Here is an 18,314-nt window from a genome sequence, read left to right as displayed (position 1 = left end):
TGCACTAGAAGACTTTCCCCTGCCCCCCAGCACACAGCTGTTGTTTTGCGCGTGTGGACTTCATGTAAGTGTTTGCTGTCTTACAAGTCTCTTCTCTTTGTTGCCACTTGCTGAACCTCCTCAGTTCCTTGTATTCCTTTTTCAAGGTAGGATGAGTAGAGCAGGTTTCAGTGCTGCAGAGGCGAATGTATCTGACTTGTATCATATAATTATGAAATCAGTGCTATTTTCTGGTCTGTTCCTAGTGCAGTCAGACATCTTGCTTACTCTCCTATCTGCTTCTGTGATATTGGTAGACCTCATTATGTGATGTCTTTTTAAAGAATGCATGTAATTACTCCAGAACCAGAGGGTGTATGAACTGTTCGGATAATGACCTGTTAAACTGTTCACAACCGGGATAGTTGTGACACCAGAGATCTAAAGTAGCTTCCTTACTGTTTCTCCCGATCCCTTCCTCTGTGCCCAGGGTGGACCCTTGTACATCCCCATCCCGCCTCTGTGTCATCCAGTTCACGTCCTGCCTCCCTTCTGTTCCTCACTGCTCCGCCAGGTAGTTATTTCTGTGGTGTCCCTGGACAGTTCATGTCCCTCACCTGCCCTGAGTTCTCATCCTCCTCTTTGCTCTTCAGAGGAGGTCCTTGTCCATCTCTCATGAGTGCTTTACTGCCGTTGGCTCGTCTTCATAGATCTGCCTTTCCTGACTGTACTGCCTGCTTCACAAGGGAGAGCTTTTTGTTTCCTTCTATTCCCATGGGAGAAATAAAACTTAGGTCTCATCGAGGGTGCATAAAACATGGCCACGCTGTCACCAGATTTTTGGGTTTTTATGTCCTGTTTGGCTCAGGTTGTTTCTTTCCAGTTAGCCATGCATGAAATATTGCTCTTCCCTTATCTTTGTTTTCATGCGGTTTGCATGCAGCTCTTGCTCTCCTGGGGCTAAGTGCCATTCCTGTTGAATCCAAGGGTGTAGTTTTACCAGTGTTGTTTTCAGCAGCCCCTGCTGCTGCTGCTGCTCCTGAGCTTCTTGTTCAGCTGTGCCAGTGCAGCTCAATGTCCTGCTGCACACTGAACTGGATCAGGGAATTGATCTGGATTAAAATAGCCAGGGTGGAGAGGAAAGCCGCTTAACCCAGCGATTTGCCCAGAGAAATACTTGAGAAACTACAGTTTAAGGACACTTTGACTTGATGGCCCTTTGAGTAACAACCCCCTGGTATAGAAATCCCTTGTTTAAATGTAAAGTTGCTGCCTACCACCCTTCAAACCCTCCTCCCAAACTAGTAACACCAGTAGCCACCTGCTTCAGGCTTAGAGCAGCTGCTGCAGGTTAAGATGCGCTGTGCAGCTGCTCTGGGAAGCGTGGGCCATGGCACTGTCGGGGAGAGTCGAGGACCCCCTGGAGTAAAAATGGATGTGTGTCATAGAGTGTGCAAAATCATCCTTGTTGTGTGACATCTCAGACTTTGAAAAAGCTTCTTGCTTATTGTAATTGCTAGTCTGGTTTTACCCTGAGCCTTATTAATGTTCCAGGATGTTGCTGTGTCACTAAGTTTCTGGGAAATATGGCAGACCTCTGGATGCTGCCTTGAAACTTCAAAAATTCCTGCCCCTGCCATGCTCTGTGGAATGTGCTTCACCTGCCCCATCCCTCCCAAGGCATTTGAGCAGAGCCCTGTCTGATAGCTCTGCTCCTGCTCTTCCTCTCGGCTTTCACGCACCCTTCCCTGCCGTATCCATTTCTGTGCTCCCAACTTCATGCTGTCCTGGGTTTAATTTTTGTTTAAGATCTTCGTTCCTTTAATGACAGCAGGAACTGAAGGCTGTTCTCTGTGGGGGCTGTGGTGTGTGGCTGTGCTTGAAGTAATGAGACTTGATGAAAACCTCTTGTTACTGTGGCAAGATTTCTTCCTTCTCTGTGTTTAAGAAAAGGGGAGGGGGGGAGAAAAGAAAAAGTGACAGACCCTGCTGGGTATGTTAATATATTTTTAATGGCTTGCATGTGGCTAGCTGAAGACTTACTTGTCCAGCCTGTGAGAAAAGTGAAGCAGTGTGTTATTCCTGTGCACCTTTGACTGAGCTTAGCCAGGAGTTGAAATGGGAGAGAGGGAGGGTTGGGTACAAATTTCACAGAAATCCTGATGATAAAAATGAAATCTGCTAGAGATGGAGGGGGCTTGGCAGGGAGAGGAAGAAGATTGGATCCCGGATACCTCCTCCCCCTCCCCAAATCTTCCTCTTTTTCTGGAATATTCCACCGTCTGCGATCATCAAGAGAGCTACTGTCTCAGACTCTGGTATTTCTACCGGTGCTGAGGGGAGAGATTTTTCTGAAATAATTGCCATATTTCTGACGAGAAACAAAAGGGTTTACGCTACGGTGGTGAGCTGGGGAGGGGAGGGAGCTGATGGAGTTGCTGGGGGGTGTGTGTGAGGGGGGGTGGGGAAGGGGGAGGAGGGGGCTGGGCATTTTCCCCTTCCAGCCTTAACGTGTTAGTTAAGCTGCAGGCAGGATGAGGCTGGTGGTCCGAGCCGGCTCCCTGGGGCGATGGGGGGTTTTTGCTGCTTTCCTGTTCCAAATGCATACAGAAGCACCTCTGAGGCTGGGGGGCAGCTGAGCTGGGGCAGCCGTGGGTCCTGGGGGCCAGGAGCCCGGTGGCCGGGGCTGCAGCGTGGGGCGGCAGGTCAGAGCAGAGGTGTGCTTCATGGAGCCGTGAGAAGGAACACACACGAGGAGAGTGAGAGCTGCTGCCGAAGAATTAATGCTGCATAGCCCTGGTGAGAGGGGGAGAGAGCAAGCAGCAAGGAGCCCCGGCGCTGGTGTGTGCTGATTAGATAGACCAGCAGTGACGGGATGGCCCTGGTGACACATTGACAGGTTGGCGTTATGGTATGGATGGGTACGAAGGGCTGAGCCCACCCCCAGACGCTCCCGACGCAGGAGGGTTGGGGGAGCAGTGTCATATCTTTTGCACTCTCATAGTTACAGAATCCCAATCAAGGGCGATATAACCCTGGGGCAGGAAGGACAGAAAATCAGATAGACGCTAGAACAGCGTTTTCCCTGGTGCCAGCCACTTGTTCCTCAGGAAACGGCTACTGTGCCAGCTCTTGTATTTTCCCTGTAGTCAGCAACAAGCTCAGCTGTGCCCACTCCTTGGAGGTCTGTCCACCCAGTGTTGAGCCCCGGTGGCCTGGGGGCCCTCCTCTAAGTAAGGAAGCCAACTCATTAGAGGCATCTTCTTGTCAAGGCCATAAAGGCATGCCAGCGTCTCGAGGCAGGTGCACGGCTGGGTTCATTGTTGGGAAGAGGCTGGGAAGTGGTTTTCTTGAGTCCCTGCCCTGTCCTGGAGTAGTGTTCATGAGAGTTGCCAACAGCCCTTGCTGGGCTTCTTGTTTCTGTCAAGTGACTGGTGTTGGAAGATGTCCCACTGCAGATGAATGCCCCTTCTTGGTGGTGACATTTCTGGAAGTTCCTGAGGCAGCATCCCAGCAGAGTCAAAGCTATATTTCTGTCTTTTTTTGAGGGGGGAAAATTAAAAGCTTTACTATCTATTTAATTTTGGAGCTGAGGGATGGTGCTAGACTGGCAACTCTAGGGACATCCTTTGTAGCCTGCCCCTGCCAATGTACCAGATTGCTGACTCCCAGCCAAACTGGCCCCTCTGGTTTTTAAGTAGCGCAAAAACAGTTAGTGGGAGATTGAGGATAAGTTTCTTTGCATTACAGAAGACTGGAAGCACATATGGTGAGTTACTGATATCTAACTGAAAGGACAGCAACTTGTTAGCCTGCACTGCTTGGATTGCTCAGCCGATCTGACCATACCCTTATTTAGATTTTTAAATTAACTTTCAGCTGATTGAGTAAAAATCGGTTTAGTAGTGAAGCAGGCAAATCAGGGACACATTTGCGTTCTGTAGAAATCTGTCCACACAGGGGTTTAATGCTATTTTACCCATCTGCTTAAAGTGCTTCAGCTTGCCTCTCCTGTGTGTCCCTGTGCAGGCAAGCCGTAGTTTTCGGTGAGCGTCCACTGCTTTCTTAACCCAGTTTTCCAGCTGGGCTGAAGTTGCTAACGGCATCATGACTTATCCAAGAGCATGAGTGAATGTGAATTGGCACAAAATCAAAACCAGAGACCCACCAGGCTCTCAGTCCTGTAAATTCTGGGTTGTTGAAGCTCTACTTTGCTTGAGTAGCCAACAATAACAGTCAGCTAATGCAGTCACATAGTATTATTTTTATTCGGGCCTCTTCTACTGATAGTATGCTTATAAAACAATTGGAAGGTTTTTGTTTGTCTCCTTATGCATGCTTTCTAGTGTCGTGTCCAGATTAGTTTTAAAGATGACCCAAAGGGAATGTTTGTTTTACACTGGGCTTGTACCAATTTATCTCCCCCCTCCACCCTGCCATGATGGATTTAAAAAATGGTACTGTCATCAAGCCTAATATATCTGAGGCTACAATAAAGAGTAATGTGTGCTCTGTGTTTTAATTTTTTTGGGGCTTAGAGAACTGCTGCTGAGGTATAATGGATGTTTCTGTGAGCTCTAATACTTTAATTGTAGGTAAGAGTTTGGAGTCTACTGGCTGTCTTCAGCTTAAAACAACTGAATAAATAGAAGTCTCTGTATAGACAGTAGCAAAAGCAAGTGAAGACCAATCAGCATTTGACATGGGCTTAGTAAAATCCCATTCCTTTTTAACATCACAGCTTTCAGCTTCTCGCTGTTTAGGAGGACATAATTTTTTTGGTCCACTGATTGTCACATTCTTTCAGCCTAGAAAAAACTTCCATTGCTGGATGGGGAAGATGAGGGAGGTAAAGAAAATGGCCAGAATTTTTGTCTTGATGTTCTTTATTTTATTTTTAAAAATAAGATAAAATCTCCAAACTAAAACAAAAAACAAACCAAAGTTACATGCACCCATGTATTTTTAATTTTAAAGATTATTTTAAGGTCATCTCTAGTGGTTTCATGCCACAGGCCATTTACTGTACCATCCCCTCTGCTAAGATGTGTTGCATTAGCCCTGCTTTTCTGTAGGCACAAGGCTGTGCAACATGGTTTTCTTGCTTTCTAGTTGCTTACTAAGGCAGAGCTGAAGACACTGAGTTGATTTCATAAAACAAAGCCATTGGGGAGAGTCTCGGAAGATCACGGAGTATCTTGCTGATGTTGCATGCAGGTAAAAAGTGTGGGCATGTTATTTCTGAAAGGGGAAAGGAGTCTCCTGACCGCAGTGTTTAATTCCCTTACACAGGAAGGGGGTCACACAAGGCTGGGGGAAGGCAGCTGACATGGGTGCCCATCAGAGTCCCATGAAGGTGTCCCAATGAAGTGGCAGTGAGGTTTGTTCATTAATTTTTAATAATCCCTCACCCCAAGCTTGCCCCCGCACCTCTTCTCTCACTCCTGTTAGCCCTTCCCCCTCCTTGGGAATCTGCAGTCGGGTTGCAGGGAGTAGGGAGTTGCAGCCTGTGAACTGCACCCAGCAGCTTGTGGTGGTGGTTGTGACTGCTGCTAAATCAGCCAGCTGAGCACCTGCTGTGTCCCCGCTAAGGGAACTGAGCAGCCAGCTATTTGTTGTTAAAGTGACACTGTCAAAATAAAAATCCTATTTTAAGCAGGCTCTTCCTTGCATTCCTGAATAACGTACTGGACTATTAAACTAAATGAAATTTAAGAAATCGCATTGGTCTCCCATTTGTAGCCAGAGGGGATGGCCTCGAGCATCAGGTATGAATTACCTACACGCCCTGCAACCACAACTTTGAATCCCAGCAGGCTTGACTTCGCCCTGTGTGCTGAGGTCGATAAATTGACTTCCATGCAGCTTATTATGTGGGGCTCTTTCAGATGTGACCTTATTAAAACCTGGAGTCCTCTCTGGACATTAACAATCCCATGGCTGTTTCCCGAAGTATGGGGGAGAGCGTTACTGCAGTGTCCTTGACAAAATCTCTTCCTTTCCCCAAATCTCCACAGAGAGGGGCATGTGTCGGTTGTTTACTGAACCTCAGACATGACTGTAGCATATTGCTGAGCGAACAGATTCTTCTGTGAGGGGCATCAAAAGCAGCTATTGGCCTCATGCTAGTGTAAGGGCTAAGGCTACTAGTAGGGAGGCTCTTCCCTGAACAGGTAGTTGTGTACTATGCTTGATTACATTGTACTGTTGGTGAGATTCCTGTTTTTCATTTAAAAAAAAAAATCCCAGCTCTATCTAGCCAGCTGTTATATCATTTCATAACCTCAGACTGTTTCCTTCCCTCCTCCTGACCTATCAGTTTGTTTTTGTAGTGCCCTCAGATCCGCCGCCTTCTCTGTCTCCTCTTGAACTTCCTACCCCCATTCTTCATCTGCTTGGCCACAAGTCAACATTGAAATGCCTGTGTGCTCAGATGGGAGTTTAAAACTGCTATGAGATACCTAATATGTGGAAGACAAAACTGACTTGCCACAGACGGGGGGGAAAGAGAAGGGAGTGACCCAGCATCCTAGGCTGAAGCTAGAGCTAGCGCCTGCTCTCTCCTCTCCTGCCTCCCAGCCTTCTGAGGTTTCTGGAGTGTCACGTCCTGAGGTTTCTGCCAGAGTGTCATGTCTCTGCTCCTGCTTATCTTCCAACACTCTTTTTTCCTGGCCCTTTTCATCCTCGCTCAGAGCATCTTGGGTGGCATGCAAGTAGAGAACGGGCTTTTGTACCTGACACCGGCTCTTTTGTCAGGAGGGAAAGAGGAGCACCATGGTTAGGGCACTGTCCCTGGCTTTGGTTCCCCTGGTCGGATGCTCCGCTGTCTGCAAAATGGGGCTGCTGCAGCCCACAGGGCTGGAGGATGTGCGTGCTTACAGGCTGCGAAGCGCTCGACAGCGGGAGGGAGGAAGGCTGGGGATCGACAGCTGCAGAGCTGCCCCTGCCCTGCGGTAGCAAAGTGGAATTGGCACCTTGGGCTTCGCTGGGAAATGGAGGGCGAGAGCTAATAAAAGATCAGTTTCTAATCTTCTGTTTTGGGGGAAACGCTGAGCAGAAGCATAAGTGCTGGAGCCGCCGATCCACGGATTGCTGTGGCTTGGCTTAGTCTTGTTTCACATTATAATGATTTTCTATGAGCTTGTGTGTGTGTGTGTGTGTGTTAATGAAGGCTTTGGTTCAGTACAAGCTGTTATTACTGGACCACGATTTCTTGGTCTCTTTCACAAGCAAGTGAGTTTTCCCAATGTCCTGCTTCTCTGTATGCACACGCATGCACATGTGTGTGCACTTGGGGATCTTTTAGGATGGAAAGTGCAGTGGAAATGTAAAATACTATAATTACGTGCAGCGTTCATTTCTATTTTTGCTCTGCAGTAAGCTTGGCAAGTGGAACTCTGTGTCTGGGCAGTCTCATATCTGATCTGATCTATTTGTCTATGCTTTTTTGCATTGTGGTTTACAGCCCTGCAATTGAAACCTTCAAGATTACTTAAAGATGGAATGAGAGTGTGCTTCCATTGAGCTTTGTAAAGGCCATTTCTTCCAGTGCAAAATAATGGGCCTAAATGACTTGACAGTGCTCCTTTTAAATCCACCACTTGGTTCCTGAGGGGGCGGGGGTGAGGAGGTAATGTATAGGTCTTACAGGAATAAAGCCAGTGTTTTGTGCTCCCCTGCGGCTCTGCAGCAGTAGCTCACTGACTGACCCTATTAGCAGAGCTGTGCTGTCATCGCGGGCAAATCCGGTGTGTGGATGGGGAAACTGAACTAAACAAATAGCGTGAAGTTAGGGGGTGCGGTGAGGCTATGGCAGTGACCGCCAAACGGGGGAAAAAAATTAAGTGCTAGTGGGGAGGAAGGGATACTTCCTTATAGCTCAGTGGTAAAAAAACATCCAAGTCTCTCTTCCTCCTGTTTCCTTTGAAGATGCAGCCATTGGAATGGACAGGTATGAGGAGTTCCAGTGCGGGCAGTGCCGCGCAGTGCCATAGAAAGGCAAGTGGGGGATACCAGCAGGGTGCATTTCTCTCTGAGCCCCTCCTGAGCCTGTGCACCAGCATCGGTCTTGGAGAAGCTGCAACTACTGCTGGAACTTCTTATGGATGAGAGGTAGAGCTGAGGCCTTGATCAATTGATTGTTAAAGATCCCACTGCACTTTTCACGAGATGAGGGGACAATAAGCTCAGTGTCCTGGCCAGATTCCAGTTCTTTACTTTCTGCCAGTCTAAAGTTCCCCCTCCCCCTCCCTCTGCTGTTTATCCTGGAGAAGTTATCATTTGCTTCCTTTCCTAATGACTCACGGGTAATGCTGCTGGCACACAACTGATGCTTTATTTCATCCTGATGATGAGGGAGTGATCCCTGTGATTTGGGGTCTTTGGGCTGAAAGGTGCTATGGAAACACAAAGATGTTTGGAGTATACACATATCTACAAAAGCACTGTTGGTTACTGCTCCCTTCAGCTGCCGTTTCGGAACAGGTAAACAGGTTTTCCAGCTGCATCTTCCAGCTAAATCCAAATCATAAACGCGTGTGTGTGTCTTCAGTGTGTGTGTGTGTGTGTGTGTGTGCGTGTGCGCGCACAAGCCTGTCTCTTCCCCCCCTTCCGTCTTGGAACAAGAAGAATGTGTCAAGCCCTCTGGCTGCAATCCAGGACTCTCCGTGGAACTATAAATCGACCCGTCAGGGAGGGGGAAAGAGATTAACGTTGGCCGTCTTCATTAGTGAGTCCCCAGAGGAAACTGGGTCTGCCATGAGCCGTGAATGAGACCAGCTGAGAGAGGAGGGGGGAGAGTTTGCGGTTTTTATCACTGCCTCCAGAGACCCTGGAGGAGTGGAGGAAAAGAGTGTGATAGGGATGGGAGGATGTAAAATGAAGGAAGCCGGAGCTTTCCAGCACATCGCTCGCTCCCTCATTGGAGGGCAGGTAGCTGGTTGCTGCTCCTCTGCGCCAATCCCTGACCCGTGAGCCCATGTGTGTGGCTGGAGTACTTGGCATGCTAATTGGGAGCAGAGAGGAGTGAGCCCAGTGGCAGTGCAATGCCCTGCCATGCTAAACAAGTGCTGGTAATTGCGTTCAAGGTACTTACATTATGTCAGATTTTTCACAGAACCAGAAAAGTGCGTTTATCATGAGCGGCATAATTCTTCCTGGGCATTGCTTGGGGTGTGTATGTGCTTAATTCCCTGCCCCCTCTCCCTCCCAGAAAGATGAAAGTAATTCTTGCCTATGTTTCCTTCTCACTTGCACACTGATTTTTACAAATAGCTTCTTTGAGCTTCAAACAACAATCTCTTTCTTCCTTGCTCTGTTTATTGTATATGTTTGCACTGCAGGCTCATGCAAACACATGCATGCTCTAATGCACACGTGTGCTAATTGTTGTTTTACCAGGCTGAAGGAGGGTATGGAGGCTGCAACTGCAGCTGGTAACGTTTCAGGTTCCCTTGTAAAGTCCCCGAGAGCCTGGATTGTGGTGGTGCTCCTACCAGTAAAATCTGGTTTAAGCTGGTAGTTGTTTCCCCCCCCACCCCCCCCCCCTGCTTCTTGCAGTGAGTGACGCAGGCTCGACAGCTCCAGATAGTGATGCTCTTTATTCACGGAGCAAGCATCACACACATTGTGGCAATACCAGCTATGCACACACACCATTTCTACCAGGGCACCTAGTCGTGACCTGAGGGGACCAGGGAGAGGGAGGCTTCTTGTCTGTGCCCGTGTGGTCCTTGTCACCTCTGCAGCATGACAACAAGAGAACCAATTAGTGTCAGTTGCGGTGGCGGTTCTTACTGATGGGGACACAGACCTGGCTAAGACGTGAACTGAGACATCACACGTCTTCTCGCTCTGCCTCCCTGCGGGTCTCTGGGGTGGGGGAGTTGTGTCTGGGAGCAAGGGAGCTCCTGGGAAATACAGCCAGTGCCTGCAGCCACTCTGGTTGCTGGAGGTGCGAGAGACCTTTGCAGGCGGTTGCAGTTACTGATATGCCTGGCACAGATCTCTGCTAAAACTTGTTGTCCTTTTTTCCCCTCCCTTCGTCACCACTGTGTTTTTGTTCTCTTGCTCTTTTCCCCTTAGACAACTTAGTGCCCTCAATACGTGCACAGCTTCCCATGTCTGCTTTACCTTGATGTCTGCAGTCTTTTGTAAAATACAGTGCAAGGCTTCGCTTTTGGTTTTTCGCACCCCATCAGTGCATAGATAACTCTGCTGTGGAATTTGTCAGCTTCTTGAAATTGTTTTTTAACTAGCTGTTGCAACACAGCTGTGACTTGTGCTTCTAGGCAGTTAGTATTTACTAACTTAAATGATGCTCCTTGTTAGTAAGAGTAATAACCAATTTCCTGTTATTAATAAACTTTCTTCGAAATACTTTGTTTTGTAAAGACCAACCCATATCTTATAGTCCCTAGCTTCAGGTGTTTGCAGGCAGAACTGGACAAACACCTGATAATGGTTGGAGTAGAAATGTGGGCAGGAAGGAGAACAGAAAGCTGAGGCAGTAGAGCTGCTGTTTATGTGAAAGGAGAGCACTACTGGTGCTAAAAAGTGGCACTTCAGGTGAGTCAGCCCCAGAGTTGGTCTAAAAGCCAGGAATCCTGCTGCTTCCTAGTTCCCTTTTACACCTCTCGCTGTGCCCAGCTGAGGAGCACACACTGATGCTTTGCCATACCTTGGAAGGAGAAGAAATAAATGATGATGAGTAGAAGGGTAGCTGCGCTACTGTGTGTCATAACACACCACCAGCTACAGTGTCACTAATGAACAAGCTGATGGATGAGTTATTTACTCCACTGTCCGGAGGGAAGAGTCCAGCTTTGCTAACACCCACCTCTGAGCAGTGTGAGGGCTCTGCACCTAGAGCAGTATGTCAACCGCAGCAGCAAAATCCTTTTCCTTGTGAAGCTGGATGCCCTTTGGAAACTTCCAGTTCAAGACTGATCCTGCTTAGCTTATGGTGTGGCCTGAGGTGGTTCAGTCTGCGAGGCAGCCCGCTGCCAGCCAGGGTGAAGGTCTCTGGTCCTGGGGGACCTCGATCCTGGTGGAAGAGTGGAGGAGGGACGAGGGGAATGCAGCCTGCTGTGGGGGAGAAGTGCTGCGGTAGATTAAAGCAGCTGCTGAGGGACTACTCCAGTGAAGCTTGAAATCAGATTGTTTGACAAACATCGTGTTAGAAGCACCTGGCTGGTTCTGTTTGCCCCACAGCTCCCAACCTCAGAGAGAAAACAAGGATTTTCACTGCTCCAGAATCGCTTTACTCTTCCCTCTTCCCTTCCCTTGCTATGCCCCAAAGGACAGATAGCCTGTCTGCAGTGAGCCATGGGTGTCTGCTGGAGATGGAGGGTGGTAGAAGGCTTTGGGAGCCCCTCACCTTGATGTCATCCCCCTCTCTGAGAGAGAGCGAGCTTATGGAGAGGTGGGTTTGTTTGGTGTGATTTTATTTTATTTTTTCCAGTTCTGATTTTTGTTCTGCCTCATTTGCATATTGTGTTTTTTCCAAGCCTCTGCATCTCCTTTCTTCCTTTTTTTTTTTTTTTTTTTTTTTTAAATTCTCTTCTCTCTGCTAAAGATTGCTCCCTAACTCTCAAATGTCCCTCCCCCGCCTCGCTCCCCCCCACTGCATTTTTCTTTCATCCTTTGTTCTTGATTGCTTGTGCCCGGGAGCAAAGAAAGGAAAAGGAAAGGATACCATCTCTCTCTGAAATATAGGAGAGAGAGAAAGGCAGGCAGGCAAAGTTGTCAGCTTGGCAGAGTGAGACTGAATCCATCTCAGGAACACGCTGTGCGCCTTGAACACACGGGATTCACCTCCTCCATTACGCTCGCTGTGCCATGCCATGTGGCTCTGGTCCTGCCAGCCCTGGATGGGACTCCCCTGCAGAAATGTTGCTTTTGGCATCTGCTGCCCCGGGGGAATGAAATGGGGATCAGGGATGGACCAAAACTGCCTGCTGTGCCATCGTAGATGACTAACGGGTCCCGTGCACAGTCCCTCCGGGTCCGGGTCCCACTGTGAATCCACTGTCTCTCTCGCACAAGAGTGTAGGTAATCATCCGAAATGTTTGCGCTCGCTGGCTGATACATCACACATTCTCTTTCCCTCCATCTCCTCTCCCCCTGCATCAGCACCGCTGCCATAATCTCTCAAAATCAACAGGCCATTACAGTCTGATGTAACTCAATGAGTACTCTGAGACAGAAATCCTGCAGTGTACTTAAAAATCCTAATGTAGAAACACAGCGCTGTCCTGCATTTTCCCTCCACCTCGTTTTCTGGTTTCTAGTGTAAAATCAGCATTGTTCTGTCTCTGCACATAGGGTTTTTAGCAGAGCGGATTGCTAGGCTTCAGCTAGCTTTTTATTCTCTTTCAGCTCTCAAAGTCTCAAATACAGAGTCTGATCTCTCCCCCCAGCCCAGCCTTCGCCCTTTTTTCCATTAGCTTTTTGGAGCAGTGACTTTCAGCTTGTCCCTTGGGAGAGTGGAGGTCACAGAGACCCCTCAGAGGCCCTCGGTTTCATCTGCCTTTACCGGTCTGGCCTGTCCCTCACCAGTGGAACATGTGCTTCTGTTGATTAGACCCTGTGGGTGGGCAATTCAGGTGAAGATGGGCCATGCTGGGTTTTGCACAGAAATGTCTTTCTGCTGTTTGCCTTGTTTCCCTAGAAGAGCTTTATCTTAGATGTAGCCTTATATTTCAATCTTCCTTCTTAGTCCCCTCCCCCGAGTTTTTGTTGTAATCCATGTTTCTGAGGGGACTCTGATTTGTAAGACTTACCGGGAAGGGACATCTGTTCTCCTGATATTTGCAGGTTATTCTTATTTCTCATAGGACTCTTCTGCATCTGAGACCTAGATTGCAGGTTGGTTCAGTGGGGTAGCCCAAACTTCTGTGTCATATCCCACAGAACTGGATTTTTCATTATTATTTTGCTTACATAAGATAAGCATGAATGATAGATGAAATTGGGTGAGATACTTGCTGTATGAATCACATCTACTTCTTTCAAGCCTCTTACAATGGCATCTTTCTGGGAGGACTGGGGTGTCATGGTTTGTGTGTCACTGCTCTATCTGTGATGAGGTGCTGTTAGTTCTCTTTTCTGACCTGGCCTGAGAAGGAGCATAAATGAGTTGCTTGAGGTGGAATTCCAGAGCAGGATGCCAGAAGATACTGTACCCCATAGCTCTTCTCCAGCCTGCCTGAGGTCTGAAGACAGGCACTGAACTGCCTAACAGAACCCGTAATATAAGCTATGTCCTGAGATGTAGAGGAAACAGTTGGGTTTGCTGTCTGGGATCCCATGCATGAAGACAGTGACTTGGTCCCCTTCAAAAGCAGTCTCTCTTTTGCTTCTGTGGTCCACTGATGTTGACTAATTGCAGGCAGATGACCAGTACAAAACTGCTGGGAGAGATGCATGATTTTCATTAGCCGTCAAAGAGAGATGAGCAATTAGCAGTCACTTACCTCTTCTGCCTCCAGGCCTAATCCAAAACTCTCCTTTATGGCAAGAGTAAAAATGGTAGATTAGTAATGAAGTCTCTTGTTCAAGGAAACTGTTTTGGGTTCTTGCCAGTGGCAGAAACATCTCTTGTAACCTGGTAGTTCATCACCCAAAACTTTCCTGTGATGGGGTGGGTCTTTGGGTATCTCGGTGGAACTGAAGAAGTGTGGTCTTTGCTTCGTGCCCACGGCAGTGTCAGGTGCCAGAGGCACACCGCCACGCTGCTTGGACCGCTGACCTGTTTGGTCTGATAGGCTGTCTTGGGCACTGGTGCTGGCTGTGTTGCTGGAGCTGAGACCAAATGCTGGTTGTTGGAAAGTGAAGAACTATTCCACTGTGGATAGTTTGGAGCGGCAACACTGAACGAGAAGCTGCTTCTTTATGTCTCTGTCAGTTGGCTTTTGTATACTTTGAAATGTAAGGGTCCGGACTAGTTTATAACTGATTTCCTATCTGATACCACTGTGGATGTTTTAATTATCTCTAGAAAAGCCTAACTGAATTAAGATACTGGCCAGTTTTTTTCTAGACTGTCAAAGCAACTCTGTGTGCTTCTATCCTGTGACTGCAGAGCCTGTGGTTTGGCAAAGCCTCCTCTTGGGTGGTGCCTGCATCTAAGAAACTTCACTTGTCCTCCATGTCCAAGTATCCAGGGAGTTTCCTGCTAGAATTGCAGGCACTGGGGATGAAAATGATGGACCCTTCTGTTCGTGCTTATCCATTAATTCAGCCAAGGTGTTCTATAGCCTATTGTCCACTGGTCCCAGTCACAGCATTACAGCTGCTTGAGCAGCTTGAGCTTTCCCTTATCTTTCCGTTCCCTTTTCTTCACCCCCTACCTTGCAGCCCTTTAGAGAGAGTAGTTTCTTCCCTGGCTTGCTATAAAATCTATCCTCTTGTACAAAAAGCTACTGTACAGCTGCGTGACTCTGGAAGAGACTTGCTGATCATCTCTGTTTTGTTGGTTCTCTCTCACATCTCTCATTTCATCTGAAAACACTCTCTTTTCCCTCTCTTGTCCCTCTTAGCATTTCTCTTCTCCTTCCGTTGTAGATATGAGCAATTGAGCCAGTTGGGAATATTGATTAAATGTTTTTTTTCTCTCTTTTGGAAAGTGTTAGTTTAAACAGTAATAAGTGTCTGTCTAAGACACAGCATTTCATACAAGTTTCACAGGGAAAGGAATGCGGTGTTGTCCGGCTGCCCAGAATATCCCCTAGCCTGCCAGCTTAAAGGCCCTCCTCTGAGCTAGAGCAAGGCTTTGCACCCGATGTGGTGGGCAGAGAGGTTTTTTTGCTGGGTGTCCTTACCGAAGCAGATCCAGCTTCCCAGTCAGGCCAGGGGACAGCAAGAGGGGAAGGAGTGAGCACCAGTGGCTTTGGAAACGGGCTTTGTCACCATCAGCCAGGATCCAGCTGTGCCTTTGGGCGCTGCGTGAAGAGGCGGAGGCTTGTTTTGTTTTTGTTTTGTGTTTTGTTTTCTTAAAGCTTTGGAAAGGCATGTGATCTACAGCAGCGTAATTAAGGCATTCTTATGTCTGTTTGACTTTGGAAGCTGGTGTGCGGTAAATTTTTCCTTCAAAAATGTCTTCAAAAGGTGTTGGAGGGTGAAGGGGCAGGACTGGGTGGCAGGTTTTGATCCAGATACTTGTTGATACGATGCACTAAGTAGTAGCTTGTCAAGCTACAGTTTTGCATTAAGTGGTACCAGCAGTGCCATAGATGCAGTATCGTTTGCAACATGTGCAGCTCAGAGAAGGGAGAGAAGGTGTGCTTTAACACTGGGGGGAAGGTGCTGGATGAGGACTCAACACGCCATGCTTCAAACCCAAGCCTGCCTCTGCTGCTGATGTCGTTCAGCTTCTCTGCATCTCCAGAAGAGGATGCGCCGGAGGGCTTCCCTTTGTAAGCTCTGGCCATGGGCGTCTGATGAGGAAGGTGGGAATCAGGCTTGAACCCTTTCTGACTGAGCTGGGGGAAGGGAAGCAGATGGAAGAACCTGAAGGGAAGCAGGCTTGCACATAATCTGTAAAATTCATGATTTGGAGTTGAAATCTACATCTTAGACAATTCAAGTCCTTACTTCCACTGAGAGGGGCGAACCAGTCTCAACGTGTTATCCAACAACTTGTTTTCAGTTTATTTAGCTAACTTGTCTGCCTCTAGCCTTTGCCCTCTTCTGTTATCCCATTTAAGAGTATTTTCCAACTTCATGAGGGTGTGATTGAGGGTATCGCGGGCTGAGAAGTGATCAGATGCGTGTGTGTATACACAAGTGCAAGAGGGAGAGAGATCTAAGATAATAATTTCTGCTGGCAAAACCTCTGCTGGGCAAGAAATGGCATTGGCAAGGGCCGCTGACGGGAGGGAGCGGGCTGCCTTGGCACAGCCAGGTCTGTGCAAAGCTTTCCAACATGCTGCCTGGCCCGTTTGCGCTGTGCTGACCACGCGTGACTCAGCCGAGCACTCGCCTCGGTGGCATTTCGCAGTTTGTCTGTAACACAATAGTGCCGGAGCGCTGCCGCCCATCAATTCTGAAACTAAAGGGGGTGGCAGCAGTGGGCAGAAACCTATTGATTGCGCCGTAAATCAGAAGGCTAAGGGAAAAAGCCCGATTCCCAGGAAAATCGCAGGTCCGTCTCACCTGCTGCAGGCAGAAGGGTCTTTCTGCCACCTCTGGGCATGTGCAACATCAGTACTTGAACCTTTTGTGTACAGGGACAATTGGCAGTCTAGGTCTAAGATCAGTGCTAATTCTTTTCATAGTTTGTGCAGGCAAATGACGGGATTTTACCAGGGCTGAATGAAGTCTGATAATGATGTTGGAAGGTTCAACCTTGCTTGAAAAGCAACCCGGAGGAGAAACGGGGCAAGTGGGCTGCTGGAGCTAGTGTGAACTGGTGTAGAAAGGGGGCAGAACTTGATGCCTCTGCTTTTTGGATTGATGCCTGTTTTTGCAGCAGAAGACAAAAGATCTGTGCCATAGGATTGCCCTACTCCCTTTTGCAAGCAGTGGGTTCTGCCCCTTTGTGCCTTGGGGACAACCTGGATTTGGGAATGAAAAACAGGAGAATTTCCCTGGTGGCAATCTGTGAAAGGAGACAACTCCAGGAAGAGCAAAGGTGTTGCTCTGGGATGGGATGTGGGACAGAGATAGGAATGGAAGCTGGGGCTGGAGAAGGCAGTGCAGTTAGAGATTTGAGGGACATGATGAATTGCTGGGCAGGAGATGGACAGATGGAGAGAGATCTTGGAGGAGGTCCCAAAATTGCCCTATTTAGTACATTTGGGAGAGTCATCACTCTTCTCATCACACATATGTTTTGGGAATGGGCCAGAGGAGGTTTCAACGAAATCAGAATCACAATTTCAGATTATTTATTTTTTTTGTTTCAAAAAAAACAACACCCAAAGCAACCCCAAACAAATCCAGAGTCATTATTTTGGGGTCATTTTTATATGCATTGAGAAGTTTTGTTTTTTTTTTTTTTTTAATATAAAAATCTGTTAACTGTTAATACCTCTTGGTTTTCTTACCCTTCCATTCTAAGAGGGAATTTTTGCCAGGCTCTGGATCAAGTATAAACAGGAGTTTCACATAGATTGAGGACAGATGTAGAGGCAACCTGGGAAAAGTGGAATGGCAGGAAATTGTTGGACACAACTGAAATGCTCAGCACAACCGGAGCACTTGAGCTAGTGAACCTTCTTTACAGTACGTGTTGCCCCTGTGCCATAGATTGTTAATTTTTTCTTTTTTCCGGGACTGGGGATGGGATATTTCTCCTGTGACCAGAGAAGAGCCTGTGCACACTGTGGAGAGAGGAGTCACACCTCTTGCTTTACTATGTCTGGGTTAGCAGGAAAGCTCCATGAGGATCATGGCTATACTGGATCTGTGTTTGCTTAAGGTGCTGAGGGATGCTGAGGTCAGACGAGCTTCCTCTGCTGCAGTGGGGAACTGTTATAATAACTGCTGTTTCTGCTGTTACAGGCCACACAACGATGAGATATTTATTAGGCTAATGAGCAAATTATAATTCAAAGCTTCAGGATGAACAAAAAAAAAGAAATGTATGTTAGCTCCCAACTGGTAATGGTTGTAGGATCAGAGTTGCAGAATTCTTGAATTTCAAAGTTTTCCCAAGTGACCAGCACTTGGATGAGATGCAGCTATATATGAGTATGCGGTTATATTCTTAAACTTAGAAATGTATGTGTGCGTTGCGGTCACAATATAGAGAATGAGGGAAAAAGCAACCTTACCTCATTTCCTGCTTTTTTCTATGTGAATTCTCATTCATAAAGCACAGAGCAAGGATATTTTTGTACAGTGTTTCCTAGGGGGATTTCCCCCCCCGCCAAGAAAACGGAGAAAACTTTGGTCATGCATTCAAATGCAGCTGTGTTTGGTTTGTGGTGTAGAGGTCTAAGTGTGTATTAGGACATGACCTGCCTAGTGTACCTGTTTTGTATCACCTCTGTACACAGAGGGGGGTTTTGTGTAAACTATATTGACCTGCTATTCAAAGGCAGTTTTGAATTACAATTTATCTGGGCTGGATTCAAATGGTGGCCTCAAGGAGAAAAGCTCTTTAATCATTTGAGCTGGATGCTGCCTCTGCTTGGAATCTTGCAAATATGTTGTCATTTATGTAATAAATACAAACTTTAAGAGTGTTTCTTTTCCTTGAGGAACTCTTGACTTCATAAGCTTTTCTTGTGAGCTCGTTGTTAGGGCTGAGAACTTGCCACTGACTCCCTCTCCCCACCCCAAAACAAACAAATAAATAGAACCACATGTAGTTGACTTCATCCTCCAA

General features: G+C 47.4%; 1 protein-coding gene across 4 annotated transcripts in view; it reads left to right on the top strand.

The window, feature by feature from the left end:
* The window catches only part of TCF20 (transcription factor 20), a 132,499-nt gene that overhangs the window by 18,525 nt on the left and 95,660 nt on the right, over positions 1–18,314 (top strand). The window lies entirely within an intron of this gene.

The sequence above is a fragment of the Tyto alba genome, unplaced genomic scaffold, assembly GCF_018691265.1.
Source record: "Tyto alba isolate M040663 unplaced genomic scaffold, T.alba_DEE_v4.0 Super-Scaffold_2, whole genome shotgun sequence".
NCBI lineage: Eukaryota > Metazoa > Chordata > Aves > Strigiformes > Tytonidae > Tyto > Tyto alba.
Note: the sequence above shows the minus strand (reverse complement) of the source record. Positions and strands in the feature narration are given on the sequence as shown.